Source organism: Furipterus horrens, unplaced genomic scaffold, assembly GCF_987537825.1.
Source record: "Furipterus horrens unplaced genomic scaffold, mFurHor1.1.pri manual_scaffold_17, whole genome shotgun sequence".
Taxonomy (NCBI): Eukaryota; Metazoa; Chordata; class Mammalia; order Chiroptera; family Furipteridae; genus Furipterus; species Furipterus horrens.
In genome coordinates this window covers 24466248-24484810 of record NW_028327187.1, presented here as the reverse complement: position 1 = coordinate 24484810, position 18563 = coordinate 24466248, and the positions used below count along the sequence as shown (strand labels likewise).

General features: G+C 40.0%; 1 non-coding gene across 1 annotated transcript; it reads right to left on the bottom strand.

The window, feature by feature from the left end:
- Positions 1-14599: 14599 nt before the first annotated feature.
- LOC149990700 (small nucleolar RNA SNORA57) lies at positions 14600-14748 on the bottom strand. Its single transcript, XR_016508777.1, has one exon. It is a non-coding gene; the product is annotated as a small nucleolar RNA SNORA57 (small nucleolar RNA).
- Between the last annotated feature and the right edge of the window lie 3815 nt (positions 14749-18563).

Genomic DNA, 18563 nt, shown 5'->3' with positions numbered 1-18563 from the left:
TGTCATTATCCAACTCATTGACTTATTCAAAAGTCTCATCATGGGTATTTACCAGAGACCCAGAAGGAGTTTCAAAGATTCTTCTGCAAATGTTTCTCCATTAAGATCCCCCAACATTCTCTCCCTGTAAAGTCAATCCATTTGCGTTCTCCTCTTTGCCTTTTATCCCTGGGGGCAATGTTCCTGTGATGCACTTCCTCACTCTTACCAGGCCATCTTTAATCTCATATTCAGCTTTTATTCTAAATGCAGGGTGAAGTGTTAGTATAGAGACCATTAGAATCAGAAGCAAGGCATATTTTATAAAGGGAAAGACTGAGTAACAGAACAAAATATTCTAAAATAATGACTTTCACAAAAACTTCTTAATTGTTTAACTTCATCAATGATTTTTAAAGTTAACTCAATTATTGAAAAAAAAACTTTTAAAAACACATTTTATTGTTTACATTGGCAAATATTTATGATTGTTTTATTGCAGGAGTTTCTCAAAAGTCTGAAAGGCAGCTTTACAACAAGCATCCATGATTTTATTGCTTCCGATGACTTCTTGTCTCAGCATAAAAGCCAGATACCTTACTAGATTTTACAAGGTTCTACACAGTCTGACCTCCTGTTACCTCTCTGATCTCTTTTCCTTCTACAAACCCTTGCAGTCTGCTCCAGCCACATGACTGACCTACTTAGAACACTCTTTCTTTATTGTTCTTACGTAATAGAAAATAAGCTCAAGGAAGTAAAAAATGTATTTTTTTATTTTTTAAATATATTTTATTGATTATGCTGTTAGAGTTGTCCTAATTTTTTCCTTTGCTCCCCTCCACCCAGTACCCCTTTCCCTCCAGCAATCCCTGCTCCCCTTAGTTCATGTCTGTGGGTCATGCATGTAAGATCTTTAGTTTCTCCCTTTCCTCTACTATTCTTAACACCCTCAGGCCTATTTTGTTCCTACCAATTATGCTTTTTAATCCTTGCACTGTTTCCCCCATTCTCCCCTTTCCCTTTCCCAGCTGATACTCCTCCAAATGCTACCTATACCTATGATTCTGTGTCTATTCAGGTTGTTTGCATAGTTTGTTTTTATCTTTTAGTTTCTGTTGTTGATTGTGGTGAGTTTGTCATTTTAATGTTCATAGTTTTAATCTTCTTTTTCTTATATAAGTCCCTTTGACATTTTATATAATAATGGCATGGTGATGATGAACTCCTTTAGCTTTGCCTTGTCTAGGAAGCACTTTAACTGCCCTTCAATTCTAAATGATAGCTTTTTTTTTGGATAGAGTAGTCTTGGTTGTAGGTCCTTGCTTTTCATTAAAATTGAATACTTCTCACCAGTCCCTTCTTGCCTGCAAAGTTTCTTTTGAGAAGTCAGCTGATAGTCATATAGGCACCCCTTTGTAGGTAACTTCCTTCCTTTCTCTTGCTGCTTTTAAGATTCTCTCTTTATCTTTAACATTTGGCATTTTAATTATGTTGTGTCTTGGTGTGGTTCTCTTTGGGTCTAGCTTGTTCAGGACTCTGTGCTTCCTGGAATTGTATGTCTATTTACTTTGCCAAATTAGGGAAGTTTTCCTTCATTATTTTTTCACACAAGTTTTCAATTTCTTGCTCTTCTTCGTCTCCTTCTGGCACCCTTATGATCTGGATGTTAGCATGTTTAAAGTTGTCCCAGATGTTCCTAAGCCTCTCCTCCTGTTTTTCAATTCTTGTTTCTTCATTCTGTACTGGTTGATTGTTTCTTTTTTTTTTTTTTCTTTATGTTCCAAATCATTGATCTGAACCCCCACTTCCTTCCTTTCACCATTGGTTTCATGTGGATTCTTTGTCATTTCACTTAGCATAGCCTTCACTTCTTCCCTTATGTGTTTGCTGTACTCATTCATGTCTGTGAAGTCTGTGAGCATTGTTATCAAGAGTACTTTGAACTCTGCATATCTTAGGTTGTCTATGTGCTTGTCACTTAATCTCCCATTGGAACCTTGATCTGCTCCCTCTTTTAGGCCATACTTCTCTGTCTCCTCAACTTGATAGCTTCCTGTTTTTGCCTCTGTGTCTCAGGTACAGCTGTCACATGTAACGTTGTAAGGGGTGGAGACTTAGGTATTCGTCAGTGTGGAGTGACCTGTCTCACTACATGGTGTTGCTATATGTGGGGGAGGGATCTTAGAGGAAACAATTCTGCTTGCTCAGCACTCACTTACTTCCCATATGAGACTGGCACCCTTCTAGCTCTTGCCCTAGCCACGATTCCCAGAGTGAGTGGGTCTGTGGATATTCTAGGACCATGGGGGCCCTATAAACAAACAAACTGCTGGGAGACTGGCAGTTTCTTCTACCACTGCAACCCCCACTGGTTTTCACAGTCAGAAGCAATGAGGTTTTATTTTTTATGGTGCTGGAACCATGAGCTGTGCAAGTCTGGTCTAGGGCTTGGATTGCTTCCCACTTGTCCCTTCCAACTTTTATAATGTGTGAATGCTCTTTCTGCAGGCTGGCCATAGCCATTGCCTTGCTGCCACCACACCATGTCCTCTCTGCCCGTGCTCCACCCCTCCGACCTGTCTGGATGAGTATTACTTCTTTATATCTTTGTCTGTTGGACTTCCATGCAGCTAAATTTTCTGGTAGTTCTGGTTGTTTTGAGTTTTGATGTATATGTAATCTCTCTTATGGTTGTTGAAGGAGGTGAAACATATCTATCTATGCCTCTGTCTTGGCTGGAAATCAAGATATTGTTTTTTTAAAGAGCTTTATGCCCAGTGTCTGAAACAGTGCATAGCACATTGTACATGCTCAATAAATATTGAATGAATGTCCCATGTTCATTGCAGACTTATTTACAATAGTTAAGACATGGAAACAACCTAAGTATACATTTACAGGTGAATGGATAGAGAAAATATAGCATACAAAGACACACACATACACACAAGGGAATACTATTCAACCATTAAAAAGAATGAAATCCTACCATTTATGACAACATGGATGGACCTTGAAGGCATTATGCTAAGTAAAATAAGTCAAAGAAAGACAAATACTGTACGACCTCACTTATATATGCAATCAAAAAAAAAAACACCCGTGGAAAAAGAGATCAATTTGATTATTGTCAGAGGCAGAAGGTAAGGGGTGGGGGAATTGGATAAAGGTGGTCAAAAGTTATAAAGTTCCTGTTATAAGCTAAATAACTTCTGTAAATGTAATATACAGCATGATGACTATAGTTAACAATACTGCATTGTATAAAGTCTGTTAAGAGAATAGGTCTTAACATTCTTACCACAAGGGAAAAAATGTGTAACTATGAGAGGTGATGGACGTTAACTAAATTTATTGTGGTAATCATTTCACAGTATATAAGGTCTGTCTGAGAAAAGAAAAGCCATTGTTAATATAATGAGAATTTGTGCAACATCCATGTAACCTGGAAGCCAAGGAAAGTGGACGGGAATGTGCATGTGTGAACAATGATGACTTCACTGTACTAGTCAGTGGGGGTGGTAGACACTGTTGAGTGAGCATGTGTACTGTGTGGCCATCACATTCAAAATGAATGAGTGATTAAAACAACAAATCTGCATCTAATTTTGCCTTAAGCTTGAACATTCCTCTGTGGGAACTATTCCGATGATTCTGAAGGTCTCAGCTATGGGCAACTGGTGATTGGCAGCTCCATCAAGACAATGAGCCTGCTCATGCATCATGTCTTGTGCAGAGGTTTTTGGTGAAACTTCAAATCACCCAGGTGACACAGCTCCCCCTACAGCCCAGATTTGGTGCCCTGTGGCTTCTGGCTTTTCCCAAAACTAAAATCACCTTTACAGGGAAGAGATTTCAGACCATTAATGAGATTCAGGAAAATACTATGGGGCAACTGCAAGAACTATGTGAGGTCCCAAGGTGCCTACTTTGAAGGGGACTGAGGTGTCATTATCCTATGTACAATGCTTCTTTTATCTCGTATCTTCTTCAATAAATGCCTGTTTTACATATTACATGGCTGGATACCTTCTGGACAGACCTTGTGTATGTATATAAAATTATTATGTTGTACATTTTAAACTAATACAATGTTATAGTCAGTTATATCTCAATAAAACTGGAAAAATTTTATATAATTGAATGAATTAATGAGAAAACATAGGTGCAAATGAAATTAGGAAAATATGAACCTATATTCTTGTACAGGGAAATTTCTTTCTCTTTTGCATTAAAATGAAAAGTTGTCTGATATCAATAACCTGATGAATCCTTGCCAGTCTTTGTTTAGTGAACTCCTATATAACTTTCAACACCAAGTCTGTGACATCCTCCATGACTACCTCTTGCCCCAGGATTAAAGTAATAACTCACTTCATTTGTGATCCCATAGTATATGTATATGTCTTGGTTTTAGTATTTATCACTCTATATCTAATAATAATGATAATAAACAATTATATTATAATCATTAGTATTCATAGTGTTAATTTACATGTGAGGCCCTCCAGAATAGAAACTGCCTTATTTATCTGTGTAGCCTCTAAGCCTAGTGCAATGCCAGGCACACACAAGGTGCTTAATCATTATTTGGTAAATGAGTAAATAAATGAATCATTGAATAGATGAATTCATGAATCAATAAGCAAAGAAAGAATAAAACCCTCTTAGTGCAAGGTTCCTTTGCACACTAAACAGAGCTTCCTTAATATCCAAAGGACTACCGCACTAGTTACTGCCTCTTCAGACTTGCAAAGACCAATTTCCTGGACCACCACTGTATTGGTTATTACATCTTGTTATCAATAGAAAGTGTGCATGAATAATTATTCCACTAGCAGGTATGACTTGTAAGCAATAACTGGCAAGTTCAGCTGCTTAGACTATAGTTTAAGTGTAGGCCAAGTTCATGGATTTATTTTCATATAGGCTAGTTCATTTAATTTTGTAATCTGCCCATAGGATGCATCCCTAATCCTAATCAGGTCTCTTGTAAGTGTGAGCCACTTGTTACAAGAGGCCACCCCATATGAGCCTGAAGAACTTGGTGAAGCCTACAGATAAAATGGTCTGTCCTAATGACAGTCTTTACAGAGTTTCATCTTGGGACAAGACACCAAGCCCTCCTCATTAGGTCTCCTGGCTCCCTGGGTGTACCAAGTATAAAGACAGCTGCTTGAGATGGCTGTGAAACTGAGCATCCTCTGGAGTCACTCTCAGTACAGGAGACTTCTGTGCTCAACTGCTGCCACTGCTCTGAGGTGAAACATTCAGCCACTGTGAACATTGTGCAGCCTCTGGTCACTAAACAGTTTCTTCTGAACAAACCTGTCAATGGCCACCCTCATCCACCTGTCCTGCCTTGCAAATGATAAAGTCTTGCTCCTGGCTATTTCAAGAGAACAAAGATGTTACTACTGCACTAGGATCTTTCACAGCTATGAAGTGTAATATTATAAGGTTGAAGTTGGCTGAAACAGGTAAATAAGTCAAAAGGCTTTGAATAGCCTTAAATGATCATATTCAGGGGACTAGTCTATCCTAAGCAGAAAACTATATATATTTACCCTTAACTGGGAGGAAACTGAACCCAATACCAACTCCAACTGGCAAGGAATATAAAACAAATAGATTCTGAAAATGAAAATTGCTCCCTTAAAGTAAAACATACTGTAATGCCAGTAGCAGAACATCCCTGATCATTCTTAGCCTAACCAGTAGCAACATGAGTAAGTAAAATGTCATGTTATCTTGTCAGTTTGTAACAGCCATCTGACAGTGCTTAAGGTCAGTGAAGCTTTGTCACACTACAGCTAAAAAAAAAAAAATGAGAAAGGCAAACATTTGGAGGAAAACAATGTAGAGCCAGTTCCCTGTGGTACAAATGTAAAGGACCTAGGCAAAAGAACCCAGCAGAATGTAGGGATCTCAAAAATGAATGAAAGTGAAGCTCACCGAGAACCACAGTCCCAAACAGCTCAACATTGTTTCAAATCCTATGTTCTATACTCTGCTGAGTGAATAATAACTGGAATCTGGAAACACAAGGGCCCTAGCCCAGGAGAGACTAGACTACCTTTTAACAATATCTATGGATTGAATTCAACTTGGTGAAGTTCAGATTAAATGTGGCTTCATTCATATTGTGTCCTGTTATTGATGTGTGCCCACAGTTTAGCAGAGCTCTCTTTACAATTATCACATTTTGAAGTGCCACCTACTAATAGGGAAACATGAAATGTGATATTTTCTCAACTCCTTCATTTCCACAGTGAAATTCTCTGTGACCATTAAAGATGGCAAGTATGTGGACTTTGTTGTTCTATGGAAATGCATATACACAATAAAGTTAGGTGAAACAATATGTACACATTGTTTACAGCCCTACAGGAACCCAGTCTGTACATCAGCCAAGGTCATAACTAAACTTGGAGTTACACAAATAGACTTGAATGTGCATTAGGTTCTGAGTGTTTCTTTTTTTTTCAGTAGAGTGGTTTAAGTTTACAATAAAAATAATGAAAGGGGTAAAAAAAATAAAAAATGCTGTGGTCCCACAGTGTGGGGAACCGCTCCTTGTGGTTTAGGGAATTGTAACCCTGGCCATGAGCCTGACTTGCCCCCTGCCCCAGCTTGCCTTTAAGTCTCAAGAGAAGGCTGTGCAGGAGACATAACTGAAAACCATTCAGAGGGTTTCCATAGGAATTGGATTTAAAGAATGCTTATTATGCTTTAGAACTTGCTCTGCTTTTCTTATCTCTTAGTTAAGTATAAGCAATCTCTAGCAAGGAATGTATGAAACCTTGCACTGAATGCCAGTGTGGCATCAAGATGTTTAATAGACCCTGACACAGACTGGTCACTGTGCCCTGTGAACTGGTGCTTGTAATCTGTTATTGTCAACTGTAATCCAGGCGCCTAAAAGCTATTGATGATTCATGAATTTTGACCTTGTATCTCCCATGCACACCCTTCTCAGTAAAAGGCATGAGGAACAGAGGTCTTGCACTTTCTCCACTAGAGGAAACAGCCACCTCCCTTTACCGCAGACAAAATACAGTGCCCTGGATAAGTTTGTTCCACTGTGGTCGTGAAACCTCTGCTGGACAGAGTAGTTTCCAACCGAGCCAGGGTGTTGGAGGCAGCTCAGCCTCATCTGGTGCCCGGACGTGGGGCCTCATCTGGTGCCTGGATGAGAGGCACTCAAGAGAAGTGACACCTGGAACAGCTACAGGGCCCAGAGCCTGACCACAGACAACCACACTGCACAGATGGGAATTTTGGTGCCTCTTCCCATGGTAAGGTCTTGCAGCCCCTAGACTCTTTCTGGAAAAGGCTGCCTGTGTGGTTAAGAGAGGGGAGTGAAAATTTTTCTTCTATCCACCACTCTCTCTGTCAGGGGTTTTGGTTTCACCTTTCCTTCCTCTCACTCACTAAAGGACCATTTTGGCTTCTCTCATTCAATAAATCGCCACAATCTTACAGGCATGGGACAAGTATGTATATGTCGATATGGCACTTGCCATTTGTAAGACTCACATGACAGGATAAGCTGGTACACGGACCAGGTTAGAGCATTAGGCTCCCGCCAGCTATAAGTCAAAGTCCGTGCAACATCAGGAACACAGTCACAAGTACTCACTGCCCAACCCTGTGGCGTCTCCCCCCAAATAGGATTTTATGAGAGTGAGAGAAGCTTTAGGCCAGAAATAGGATTTATATGAGGGCTCTGGTGATGACCGAGCTCCAAAGACAAGAAGCATATCCTCCCTCTGGCCCAAATTCTCAGGTGTCCCTACGTGAGTTGGGACCTAGCAGAGGTGTCTGGGGTCAATCCCTGAGACATGTAGGGGCCTTGTAGGAAATTCCTTTCACAGTAATATAATTCTTGGCTCATCCAAGGATGAGCAAAATAAGAACTGGTCATTCAGCACTCCAAGCCCTTCCAGTTGTTTTGGACAACTGGGAGAGAAACTGAGGCACGTAAGAGAGGTAGGGATAACCAGGGAGTGACACCCTTGGGAGCCCTCCTCACAAGCAGCGTACTCCAACCCACTACACTAATTAATCCCTAGTTTAGAATCAGGAAAATTACTGGTCCACTTTAAATGAGAAGCAGAGGAAAAGGGCAAAACCAAAACCGACAAAAAGGGACCCACTACCCATGAAAGAATGAGATCAGGGTTATCCAAAGAACAAGAACTTTACTTTCAGTTACTGCAGCAACTAATAAAAGGAACTGGATGACAAATTAAGGAAAGGCATTTGATTATTAATTTACTACATATGGCCGTGGCTCAAAGCACTGTAGTCTCAGAAAAACAAAGGGAAAGTAAAGAAAATAACTCAGGCTTAAAAGGTGCCACAGCTGCAATAAAAGTAGGAAAACGGGAGGAAAAGGGAAATATGTGGAGCACTGCCAAATGATCGGCTCTGCAGACCCCTTCCCTCTGGGATCCTGGAAGGTCACATTGTCTCCTGCCACCTCTGCCAGCTGACACAGGCCCACTGGCTAACACAAGTCTGCCTACTCTTGCCTGACCCAAACCTTGGCAGAAAAACTGTAAAAAAAGTTTTTCCTATAATTGCCTAAAAACTAAGGTTCTGTTTAGTAAAATAATTATATATTGTGGTATATTACTCAAATACTCAACTAATATTCAAAAATTAATGTCTCTCAATGCTACGAACTGAATTTTTATAAGTCTATATTAATATTATAGACATTTTATTATCACTTGAATAGTCAAATATCATTTCATAATATATATTCCTTAGTTGACAAAATTTCCAAGATTCAAAAGTTAAAAGACTTCCTTATAGTTTGAGGTATTTCAAAGGGCCCTTGAAATATCTCAAGGATTTATTATTTTCTTCTTACAAAAAGAAGAAGACTCTAGACCAATCAGGCTTAATACATTTTAAAATACTTGGAAAGCTTTGTCAAATAAGAAAATTTTACATAAAAGCTCAAAAACAATTGGCTAATACCTTTGCTCATTTACAGCAATGTATAGCCCAGGCAGGCTTACAAGTAGCTCCTAAGAAAGACAACAGTCAGAGCCTTGGCAACCTCAAATGTTCCAAATTAATTTTTCAAAGTCTTTAACTCTCAATAATCTCCAACAATTGTTAGACATTATCAATTGGCTAAGGCCTAGCCTCGGTATAACTATCAATGAGCTTATTGATCTTTTCAACACCTTTAACTCAAGTTTATTTACAACAGCTTTTTAATCAATCCCTAAATTTTCTTTTTTTTTTAATAATTTATTCATTTATTTGTTTCTTTCTTTATTTTGTTTTTTGTTTTATTTTATTAGAGCGAGAGGAAAGGAGAAAGAGAGGAAGAGAAACATCAATGTGTGGTTGCCTTTCACTTGCGCCCCCAACTGGGGACCTGACATGCAACCTAGTCATGTGCCCTGACTGGGAATCGAACCAGCGACACTTGGCTCGCAGGCTGACGCTCAATCCACTGAGCCACAGAAGCCAGGGCCCCCCTAAATTTTCAATGCACAATAACTAATTATATCAAAAAACTCAAAATCAATCCTCCTTCAGATAAACTTTTACAAAATATATCTCAATTAAATTTACATGTTAAAAATAAAATCCAACCCTAATATCTGGGGAAAGAATTGTTTTTATAGATGGATCACAAAGAACTGGAAAAGCAGCCATTACATGATGAGAAGGACAAAGCTGAAAAAATTATATAACTCACAACCACTCATCCACCCACAGAGCTGAACACTCTGGAGCCATTATGGCCCTCCAACAATAGCCAAACACATTCTTAAATCTAGTCTGTTAATTCTGGCTATACGGTGTATACTATACTCCACATAGATCAAGTTTTACTTAAGGAGTCTGTAGACTCTCAGTTACTCAATTTATTCCTAACTTTACAAAGTTTGATTAACAGGAGAGCATATCCCATATTTGTCACCTATATTCTCTCTCATTCAGGCCTTCCAGGCCCTATAGCAGAAGGCAATGAACATGCTAACGCTTTAGTCAGTGTATTAACTACCTTCCAAAAGGCCATTGCCTCTCATCAGTTTTACCACCAAAATTCTCAAGCACTTCTCAAAAACTTTGGCATTCCCTATTCTCAAGCTAAGCAAATTATCTGGAAATACGTGAACTGCCAGATGCTGGGTGCAGCACCACCCAGCAGTAGGACCAACTCTCCAGAATTGGCTCCCCAAGTAATTTAGCAAACAAATGTCACTCATCACCCCCCTTTAAAAATTTAAATACCTTCATATATCAATAAATACTTACTCTGAGGTGTTGCATGCCTCCCCTCTTGCAGGAAAATCAGCCAGGCATATTTGAGCACATTGGTTCAAGGTGTTTAATTTCTTAGGTCAACCACAGCAAACAAAAACTAATAATAAACCAGACTGCATAGCCCATCATAGCTTTAAAAATCTTAAAAAGCAAAAAATGGGGAGTATGGAGTCCTCCCCAAAGAATCTAACTAATTTAGCAACCTAATTAGACTTAAGTTTCAAAAAGTTTATTATGTTTCCTGTAGAATGTTGGGTCAAAAGAATTATGTATGTTGCAGAAAGTCCAAGTGAGTCATAGATGGTCTGTGTAAGTTGAAAAAGGATTGTGTAGGGAGAAGGAAGGAAAGAATAAAATGGGGGGAAAGGAAGAAAAAAGAAGGAATTAAGGTGAAGGAAGGGTAAAAAGGAATAAAGGAAGGAGATTGTGCATGGGGTAGAGAGAGAGGACATTCGAGTGGATAACTCAAGAATAGGAATGGAAGTGGAAAAGAAGTAGGAGAGAAAAGTAAGCATATAAGTCTTTGAAACATTGTAAATTTTAAACCTAGAAGCTGCAGTCCAGGAACAAGCTGTGCCAAGCTTGCTATCTCCCCTGCCTTCTCTAGCCTCTGTGAAAATTTTCAAGGTCTCGAAAACAGCCCACTTTTAAGCACATTAAGGGAATGCAGTAATCACCAAAATAAAATTGTTTCTCTTTCTCTAGCTTCAAAACAGGAACAAGGCGGGGGGGCACTCTACACTCCCAATACCCTTCCATGGACTAGCTGCTGCTGTTTAACCCCTTAATTGCAGAAATAGGCTTGTCTCTGCTTTATAAACAGGAAGTCCTAGGTTTACAACATCATCAAAAATGCTATTATTCCAGCTAAGGCCCTGCAACTGGGTGTCTCCACAGTCTTACAGACTCAAAGTCTGATTTGTAAGTTATTATGTAAATTAACCATTTTGTACAAGTTTACTGATTTACAGGTTTATCTATCTGCCTGACAAGCTCCTAGATCCACTCCAAGTAGGTGACCAAATCTTACTGAAGACCTAGAAGATTCAAGGCCATGAACCACTGCTGACTAAACAATAGACTGGTCCCTATGACGTCCATATTAATCAAGACCCATATTAATCAGGAAATCCTAGCCCACTCTTAGCCACAGAATCGGCCATACTGTGACTGGGGGAATGACAGGATGCCCTGGTCACCTGACAACAGCTTACCTGCAACCGCGAATTCTTAAGACTATGTGTCACCCCATTAAAATGGAACTTTAGTCAGTATTCTTGGGCTGACAATACAACATCAGCTATGGGATGCCTTTTCCACCAAACTAAAAGGTCAAATTGATTGGCTACAATTTGAACTCCATCAACAACTAATGGACATTAAGCAGCTTGCTGAACAAAAAGTGTTTCAAACCCTAAGTGATAACCTCCAGTGGCTTAACCCTAAAAATTGGTTTCAAGGACTAAATTTACAAATATGAATAATAGGAGCAGCTGAATGTTTATCAATCATTGTCATACTCTGTGTCCTCCAATGTATCTACAGGTTATTTACCTGTGATTGTATCTGAGAAAAGCAAGTAGCAAGCTTTATAGGCCTTTCTACTATAGGTATTACAAAAAAAACAAAAAAGGGGGAGATGTGGGGAACCGCACCTCGTAATTTAGGGAATTGTAACCCTGGCCATGAGCCTGACTTGTCCCCCCCACCCCCCGCCGGCCTGTCTCAACAGAAGGCTGTGCAGGAGACATAACTAAAAACCATTCAGAGGGTTTCCATGGGAATTGGATTTAAAGAATGCTTAATATGCTTTAGAACTTGCTCTGCTTTTCTTATCTCTTAGTTAAGCATAAACAATCCCTAGCAAAGAATGTATGAAACCTTGCACCTAATGCCAGTGTGGCATCAAGATGTTTAATAGACCCTGACACACACTGGTCTCTGTGCCCTCTGAACTGGTGCTTGTAATCTGTTATTGTCAACTGTAATCCAGGTGCTTAAAAGCTATTGATTCATGAATTTTGACCTTGTATCTCCCATGCATACCCTTCTCAATAAAAAGCATGAGGAATGGAGGTCTTGCACTTTCTCCACTAGAGGGAACAGCCACCTCCCCTTCACCCCAGACAAAACACAGTGTCCTGAATAAGTTTGTTCCATCACGGTCGTGAGTAGTTTCTGACTGATCCGGGGCATTGGAGGCACCTCAGCCTCACCACAGCTGTGTGGTGGGAAAGCACATATTTAAATCCAAGTCCATCAACTTCAGAAAGGGAGCAAACAGTAGAAGAATGACATAGTGACACTAAAAACAAAGGAACTTGCCTAGAAATGCAATACTGAGACAGTGATGGGCTCAAGCAAAATTTTAATGACACTGGATTAACTGGACACTTTCAGGCAGTATGGATTTTGTTTGAACAGTACTACCCTAGAATTAAGAGGGCTATTTACTTTTCATATGACTGCACTTCAAATCACGTGTATAGATATGTTTTTTTTTCAAATGGACTTAAAGAGGAAACGCAATCATTAAAGAAATTCAAGGCCTTGGGCTTAGTCTCTGGAGAGGGGAACAGAGGCCCTACCAGAGAGCTCTGACACCAGAGTAAATTGGAGGGCTAGAATCTACAGCAATGACACAAACACTCCGTATCTAGACTCCCTCACAGGCAGGCAAGAGCAACGACAATGAAGCTATTGTTTTTCCTGGGACATGTCTGTCCTCTCTCCAAATAATTTAGCCAGACATATGGTTGTGCCCATGCAGAAGCCACACAGCATTTGCTTAACCATTTCGCTCTTGCTTTCTCTCACTTTGGGCCTTCTTATCTTCTTCTTCACCTTTACCAGAAGAGAAGAGGAAGGAGAGGAAATGCAGTTCCCATGCCTGGATTGCAGCTGTCCCTCCCCAACAGTTTTACCATATGAAACACCGTATGAAACTCTGGATTGTTTGCCTACGTTGGAATATCAGTAAGTAAGGTTTGTGTGGTTTCTCCGGTGCAGGACTTGCTCAATTCTCTAAGCATGTTATATGATGGTTGGATTTTGCTAATTAAGTGGTGATATTACTGTAGTGGGTTAGTTCCTGTCAAGTTTGCATATCCTTTCCCTTGTTTGTAGTTTAGATCATCTGTCCCATTATTTTTACCCACATATCCTAATGTTCCAAGGTTGTTGTACATACTTTAATGAGAAGCCACTGCAACAGGCACACCAATAATAAACAAGGAGTTTCTCAATCAATGTGTTGTAGGTGTTAGGTAGTACATACATCAGAGGTGACTGTAAAATCGCCCAGGAGAATTGATGTAAGTCCTCTCAGAGCAGTGTTTGTAGTTTTTGTAAACTTACAGTATAAATCAGAAGCACCATTCTTGAAAAAGCATCTTCAGTGATGACACCAACAATGAAGGGAGAGGGGACAGAATTAGGACTTCTGTCAGTTTTAAGAGAAAAGGGAGGCTAATATAATATCTCTGCTAAGGCCATGTATTATACCTTTCTGCAACAATGTTCTCAGAAATAGAACTGCTCTCCATTTACTGATCAATACAACACAAAAATCCATCCAAGTAAGTTACCTGATAAAATGCATGATACTACCGCAGTTGAGATCCTAAACAGTGCTGCACTCTCACATTTAGTCTCACAATATGTGACTGGGGAAGAAGGAGTTTCCATCAAGGTCTTTATTTTATAGACTGAGTTCAGTGAGTGGTTTACCTGTATTAATCCAAAGACAGAAACAAAAACCCAAATGGAAACACAGCCACCTGAAAATAATGTTGATACACTGTTCATTGAAGCCCCTGAACCAGGTGACAAAGTGATGGACCAGGTCCAAGGGGACAATGGCAGGAGAAATTGCCTGGAATATGTATCTGGTTGGCATCACAGAGCAAGTCTGTTAGGAAATCAGTCTTGACAATCAACCTGGCACAGCTGCTAACTTCAAATTGAGAATCATTTGTTCTATTCTGATGACATTTGGGCTAATTCAGGGCCCCCAGAAGAACTTTGAAAAGGTTGGAGACTTTCAGCAGGAAACATCATTGTCAAAGATTTCATCTAGGCAGTATAGAATATGGGTTACTGTTTATTGAACACTTATTATGTGCTAAGTACTAACAGAAAAGGGGTGGCATATTCAAAGAGGTAAATAAGGAGAATTTAATGAAGAGACCATTTACAAAAGTATGGGAAGAGTTTGGATGACCAACAAAGATGATGAAGCACCCTGGTATTAGCATCAGGTGGGAACTCTTTTTTTTTTTTTTTTTTTTTTTTTTTTTTTTTTTTTTTTTTTTTATACTTGTGTCCCGGCGCTTGAGGATAGAACCGGCGGACTAGAAACCATCGGCACCGAAGACATGACACCGAGGGGGCCGGAGCCCTTTCCCTCTGCCTCCCTACATTAAGGGGACCGGGACCGCACACCCGACCCCCGCCAAGAAGAGGAGGGTTCAGGTGGAAACTCTTACCACCCCTAGCCTGAGGGAACAAAAGAGACATGGCTCAAGACATCTGTGCCTAAAAGAATCTGTAAGCGACTGTGTGGAGAAAAATACAGCCAACCTGCAGCATTGAGGTAAGGGAGAAGCCAAGTGAATAAATACACTTTTATTACTCTCCTCTTTATCTCAAGTCTGTTAGTACCTCCCATTGCTACAAATTCAACCAGAAGCCAGAGGGGATGGGAACCCATGGATGCAGTACATTAAGATCTGCCTCCTGATAACATAACAGGGTAGAGAAGGATGAAGGATGGACTTGAAGGAGCATGCAGAAAATATCCAGCACACACTCATTTTACAAGTAAGCAAAATGAAGCAAAATAATTGGCCCAGCAAGTGAGTGGTGGAGCTGAGAGTTGAAACCAGAGCTATCTGACTCCAGAGCACATCCTCAACTACACTATCAGATTCTTCATTTCTGGGCTTGCCAACTTTTCCCATCTTATCTACTTCCAGTTCCCTTTACATACACCCTATGCTGCTGGCAATGGGTGTCCCTCTTTCAGACTGTAGGCTTTTGCACATTCTGTTTCCAGTGAAATTGCAGCCCCTTCCTCTTCTGAAGCTCTGGAGTACGTTGTCTGAAGTCCATTCTAGTAGACTATGAACTTCTTTAAAGCAACCCCTCTATCCTACTCATATTTGTATCATCCCTAGGATCCAGCCCAGTGCTGGAGAGATAGTAATTAAGGAACATATTTGCTGGTGTGTGGGATAAATTTGTCAAGGCAGACAAAGGAAACAGAAAAATTATCTCATAAAGTTGAAACTAGAGGATCTGAAGAAATTATTGAAAAAAGTTAAGTAGGTATACTAAAACTCCTAAGTTATTTTGGGCTTCAATATTTTATTTATACTCCAAACATAACTTATTATAATTTTACTTTTCTGAAGTTAACTGAAGTAAACACATCAACGATATTTTCAAAATCTTCTTCTGGAAAAAAACCCTTAAATACATAAAACACACATATACAGGGACACATTTTTACTTTTGCTTCAAGCCTGGAATACCACTGTCGGATTCTGTACTTAAATTTTTGATATTTTGTTCATCGTAGATTTTTTGCATTAATTTGGATATTAAAATACTGCATTAACTGTTCCAACCAAGATGAAGGCGTAAGTAGACACGCTGCATCTCCCTGCAGAACTAAGAAGGAATTACAACTACCTCAAAACTAAAAAAAAAAAAAAAAAACAACCAGAAGTACCAGAAAATTGAACTGCATGGAAGTCTAATAAACAAAGAAATAAAAAAGAAATACTCATCCAGACAGGTAGGAGCTGGAATGGAGAGGATGAGGTGTGGTGGTGACAGCAGCAGCAGTGGTGGCACCGGCGGCAGTGGCCACAGGGAAGTGGCTGTGGTCAGTGGTGGAAAGTACAGTCACATGGTTTAAAACTATGGAGGAACACTTGGGGAGCACTCCCAGCACCAGGCTAGACTGCACAGCTCACGGTTCCAGCGCTGGGGAAAATAAAGCCTCATTGCTTCTGACTGTGCAAACCAGTGGGGGTTTGGGGTGGAGAAAAAAACTGCCGGTCCCTCAGTAGAGTCTGCTTGTTTAAAGGGCCCCCATGGTCCTAGAACATCCGCAGACGAACCCACTCTGGGAACAACAGCCAGGGCAACAGCTGAAGAGGTGCCGGTCCCATATATAAGTGGGAGAAGTGCATGGAAAAGGGGAAAGTGCTGAGCAGGCAGCATTGTTCCCTCTCAGACTCCTCCCCCACATACAGAACCACAACATGGTGAAATAGGTTACCCGTACTGACGAATACCTAAGGCTCCACCCCTCACAATGTAACAGGTGTGACAGCTCTACCTAAGACACAGAGGCAAACACAAGAGCCTGTCAAGATGAGGATACACAGAAATATGGCCCAAAAGAGGCAACCAATTAAGGTTCCAGTGGGAGAACTAAGCGACGAGGAGATAGCCAACCTAATAGACCTAGAGTTCAAAACACTTGTGATAAAGATGCTCACGGGCTTGACAGATATGCTTGAGTATGACAAACGCAAAAGGGGAAAAGTGAAGACTATGCTGAATAAAATGAAGGAAAATCCACACAAAACCAATGGTAAAGGGAAGGAAACCAGGGTTCAAATCAATGATATGGAACATAAGGAAGAAAAAAACAGTCAACCACTGCAGAATGAGGAAACAAGAATTGAAAAAAATGAGGAGAGGTTTAGGAACCTCCAGGAGCACTTTAAACATACCAACATCCGAATCATAGGGGTGCCAGAATGGAAAAAAAAAGAGCAAACATTTGAAAACTTATGTGAAAAAAAAATGAAGGAAAACTTCCGAAATTTGGTGAAGGAAATAGACAAAGAAGTCCAGGAAGCTCAGAGAGTCCCAAACAAGCTAGACCCAAGCAGGACCACACCAAGATACAACATAATTAAAATGCCAACGGTTCAAGATAAAGAGAGAATCTTAAAAGTGGCAAGAGAAAAGCAGAAAGTTATCTACAAAGGAGTGCCTAAAAGACTATCGGTTCATTCCTCAAAAAGAACTTTGCAGGCAAGAAGGGAATGGCAAGAAGTATTCAATTTTAATGAAAAGCGAGGGCCTACAACCAAGACTACTCTATCCAAAAAAGCTATCATTTAGAATGAAAGGGAAGATGAAGTGCTTCCCAGTCAAGGTAAAGCTAAAGGAGTTCATCATCACCACGCCATTATTATATGAAATGTTAAAGGGACTTATATAAGAAAACGAAAATCAAAACTATGAACATTAAAATGACAAACTCACCAGTATCAACAACAAAATCTAAGAGATAAAAACAAACTAAGCAAACAACCTGAATAGAAACAGAATCATAGGTATGGGTAGCATCTTCAGGGGTATCAGCTGGAAAGGGGAAAGGGGAGAAAGAGGGAAATGTTGCAGGGATTAAGAAGCATAATTCGTAGGTACAAAATAGGGGGATGTTAAGAATAGTACAGGAAAGTGTAAAGCCTAAGAACTTATATGCATGACCCATAGACATGAACTAAAGGAGTTCGGATTGCTGGGGGGAAGGGGGGTAACTGTGCAGAGGGGAGCAAAGGAAAAAAACTGGGACATCTGTAACAGCATAGTCAATTAAACATACTTAAAATAAAATACTGCATTAAAATGTGAGGGATTTTGTCACCCTTTTAAATTTTATAGTAGAAGCAAGTTCCTAACTGGCTTTACCCTATCCCAGCCCTGAGACCAAGGCAGTAGCTATGGGGCTGGAGGAGAATGAAATCAAAGGGCTATTGAGTAGCATCAACTGAAACTGGTATTCTAGTATGATGCTCTTTCATTTCAGAAACATTCAGTAAAAGAGGTCTTCTAAGTCCATCAGCAGGCTATCCCACTAGTTCAGGGAGATTAAAGTATCTCCCAAACGTAGGAACCAATCATTCAGAATATCTTGCCTACATATCAGATAAATGATTTCCATATGGGGAAGCTTAAAACAAAGAAACTACAGGGCAATCTCTTTTCCCTTCCTTGTCTGATGGGCGCCTGCAGATGCTGAATATGGTTCAGAAACCACTTGCTACAAGGCCCCAAACAAAGAGCACAGAGGAAGGTCCCCCCGCAAAAAAATATGGAAACTCCTCAGGAACAAGGTCAGTGGTTTTATTCTGTGTTGTGTGTTGGTTTAATATTATTTCAAATCCAATTGTTTATGACTTAAATGGAGTTGTTTTAATCCATTTGTTTATAACAAGGACAAAAACAGTTGTTTTAGAAGTACATATGTTTTG